Source organism: Triticum urartu, chromosome 4A (assembly GCF_056163025.1).
Source record: "Triticum urartu cultivar PI428250 chromosome 4A, HENAU_Tu73, whole genome shotgun sequence".
NCBI classification, from domain to species: domain Eukaryota; kingdom Viridiplantae; phylum Streptophyta; class Magnoliopsida; order Poales; family Poaceae; genus Triticum; species Triticum urartu.
The window spans coordinates 566,170,976-566,174,958 of record NC_141876.1 but is presented as its reverse complement, the minus strand read 5'-3'; positions in this window follow the sequence as shown (position 1 = coordinate 566,174,958).

The following is a 3,983-nucleotide window of genomic DNA, read 5'->3' as shown; positions in this document are numbered from 1 at the left end:
TGAGTTTACTAGAGAGAACCCTACTCTCATAGATTACGATGTTTAACAATCAGAATCATATAGGTGTGTTCTTCAAAAGATGTTCTGCAGGACAACATCTCTGCTTAAAAGAGCCACTTAGAACACATTAAGATATACATCAACCTGCCATGCAGATTAGAAGAGTATTGCATCTTCATGGGTGGTATTGTTAATAGTAAGGATACTCTCCTCTCAGTTGACCAACAACTTGTCTTCCACATCTAATTCACGGGATCTCCGATCACAAAGAATAGGTTACCACTATGAACAACTCATATTGTGGGTCTCATACCCATCTCCCTCGATGCATTATCTATCACATTACGTGATAGACCCTTAGTAAAAGGATCTGCCAGATTTTTAGACGTTTGGATATAATCCAATGCAATAACTCCGGAGTTTTTCATTTTCCTGACAGACTTTAACCTTCTCTGAACGTCTCTTGATGACATCATGTTATCCTTTGAGCTGCTCACTTTCGTGATCACAGTTTGATTGTCGCAGTTCATAAGGATACCCGGTACAGGTTTCTCAACAACCGACAAGTCATTCAAGAGTCGATGAAGCCAATCTACTTCGACCGTAGCTGTATCTAGTGCTGTGAGTTCTGCTTCCATTGTTGACCTCGTTAAGATGGTCTTCTTGCAAGACTTCCAAGAAACATTGCCACCTCCATGAGTGAATACATATCCGCTCGTGGCCTTTATCTTATCAGCATCTGAGATCTAGTTTGAGTCACTATACCCTTCAAGCACCTTTGGGTGCCCATTGTAGTGAATTCCATAATTTGCAGTGCCTTTCAAATAACTCAAAACTCTCTCTAGAGCTTTCCGATGCACATCTCCTGGTTTTGAGACAAACCAACTCAATTTGCTAACAGCAAAAAAGATGTCAGGTCTTGTAGCACTGGCTAAGTACATAAGCGAGCCAATAATCTGAGAATACTTCAATTGGTCTCTAGCAATTCTTCGATTCTTTCGAAGCAACACACTAGCATCATATGGTGTTGGAGAGGGCTTGCAGTCACTATAGCCAAAGCAACTCAAGATCTTTTCCACATAGTGAAATTGAAGGAATGTAATCCCACCATCATCGTCTCTCAACAACTTGATGTTTAGAATGACATCAGCCACTCCTAAATCCTTCATCTCAAAACAACGAGATAGAAAATCCTTGACCTCCTTAATAACATTCATATTTGTTCCGAAAATCAGTATGTCATCAACATACAAGCAAAGGATAACTCCCTCGCCCCCACCATGGCGATAGTACACACATTTGCCAGCTTCGTTTACAACAAAGCCTGCAGCTGTTAAAGTTCTTTCAAACTTCTCATGCCACTGTTTGGGTGCTTGCTTGAGTCCATACAAAGACTTTAGCAACTTGCACACTTTTCCTTCCTGACCATCTAGTAAAAACTCATCTGGTTGTTCCATCTAAATTTCCTCGTCCAACTCTCCATTTAGGAAAGCAGTCTTAACATCCATTTGATGAATGAGAAGACCATGTGACGCAGCTAGTGGAAGTAGAACTCGAATAGTGGTCAGTCGAACCACAGGTGAGTAAGTATCAAAGAAGTCTTCACCTTCCTTTTGGGTATAACCCTTTGCCACGAGCCGAGCCTTGTACTTTTCAATAGTACCATTAGGCCTAAGCTTCTTCTTGAATACCCATTTGCATCCTATAGGTTTGCACCCATAAGGACGATCAGTTATCTCCCAAGTTTCATTCGCCAAGATGGAATCCATCTCGCTACGAAGCGCTTCCTTCCAGTAGTCAGCATCTTCAGATGCATAGGCCTCTGAAATAGAACTGGGAGTGTCATCTATGAGATACACAAGAAAATCATCACCAAAGGACTTTGCAGTCCTCTGTCTCTTGCTCCTAGTAGGAACTTCATTGTTCTCCTCCACATGACTTTCAAAGTGTTCCATCGAAATGGCAGGTTCAGTAATTGTAACTGGTTCCTGATTCGATGAACTAGGCATCTCCTGATTAGATGAGGTAGCCATATCCTTCATGGGAAGGATATCTTCAAAGAAAGTCGCATCATTCGACTCCATGATCGTACCGACATGCATGTCAGGTACCTCAGATTTTATAACCAAGAATCTATAGCCAATGCTATGAAAAGCATATCCCAGGAAAACACAATCCACAGTCTTTGGTCCAAGCTTCCGCTTCTTTGGAATTGGAACATTGACTTTCGCCAAGCAACCCCATGTTCGTAGATAAGAGAGTTTTAACCTTTTCTTCTCCCACTCCTCAAATGGACTTATCCCATTGTTCTTTGTGGGAACTCGGTTTAGGACATGACATGCCGTCAATATCGCCTCCCCCCACCATGCCTTGGAGAGACCCGATGTGTCTAACATGGCGTTAACCAAATCAGTTAGAGTATGATTCTTTCTTTCGGCCACCCCATTTGACTGAGGTGAGTAGGGGGGCGTCCTCTCATGGATTATACCATGTTCCGCACAAAAAGCATCAAATTCATTGGAAAAATACTCTCCACCACGGTCGGACCTAAGCCTCTTGATTCTTCGATCAAGTTGGTTTTCCACTTCAACTTTATAGATCTTGAAAAAGTTCAAAGCCTCATCCTTAGATTTCAGAAGATACACATGACAGTATCTAGTGGAGTCATCAATTAACGTCATGAAATATTTCTTTCCACCTTTTGTCAAAACGCCATTCATTTCACATAGATCTGAATGTATGAGCTCTAGTGGTGCAAGATTTCTCGTTTCCGCAGTCGTGTGAGACTTACGAGGTTGCTTAGCTTGCACACACACTTGACACTTAGATCCCTTGACAGTGGTGAAACTAGGGATTAAGTTCAACTTTGCTAGTCGCGACATGCAACCAAAGTTAACATGAAAAAGACGTGAATGCCACACATTTGATTCACTATTGTTGCAAACATGATTAACAACTTTATTGCAAATGTCTGATAAGGATAAATGAAACAGGCCTCCTGACTCATAGCCTTTACCAACAAAGGTTCCATACTTGGATATTACAAATTTATTCGACTCAAAGACAAGCTTGTAGCCATTTCTACACAGAAGGGATCCACTAACAAGATTTTTATTGACGGAGGGGACATAATGCACGTTCTTCAGCCGCACGATCTTCCCCGAAGTAAACTTTAGATCGACCGTGCCAACACCACAAACAGAAGCACTTGAACCGTTGCCCATCAGCACGGTTGAAGTCCCTGTGGTCTGATAAGACGAAAACATGGAAATATCATTGCATACATGCACATTAGCACCCGTGTCAATCAACCAATCAGGAGAATGACATAGTGAAAGAATAGTGGGAAATATACCATACCCAGCATCCTTCATATCAATGTCTCCAATGACAACATTAGCGGTCTTGCCGCCTTTCCCAGGATGACGCTTGTCATAGCAATTAGGGAAACTAGGAGCCCAATGATCAGGATCCCCACACACATGACAGACACCTTTCTTCTTGTCATTCTTCTTCTTGAAGTTCTTATGCTGGACATCCTTGTTCTTCCCATCAAACTTTGCTTTACCATCAAACTTGCCCTTGTTCTTGAACTTGTTGGGCTGGAAGTTCTGCTTCTGTACCACATTGGCACTAGATCCTCCCTCAATACCTCGAGCACGTGTGTCCTTTGCTCTCGCCTTTTCTTCCACATCAAGAGTGCCAATGAGATCCAGAACGGAAAACTCCTGCCTCTTATGCTTCAGTAAGGTAGCAAAGTTCCTCCACGAAGGAGGAAGCTTAGTGATGATACCTTCGGCAACAAACTTGTCCGGTAGCATACAATTGAAGTGCTCAAGTTCTCTAGCAAATGACTGTATCTCATGAGCTTGCTCAACCACGGAGCGCTCTTCAGTCATCCTGTAATCATAGAATTGCTCCATGATGTACAACTCAGTGCCTGCATCCGAGACCCCAAACTTGGCCTCGAGTGCGTCCCACAT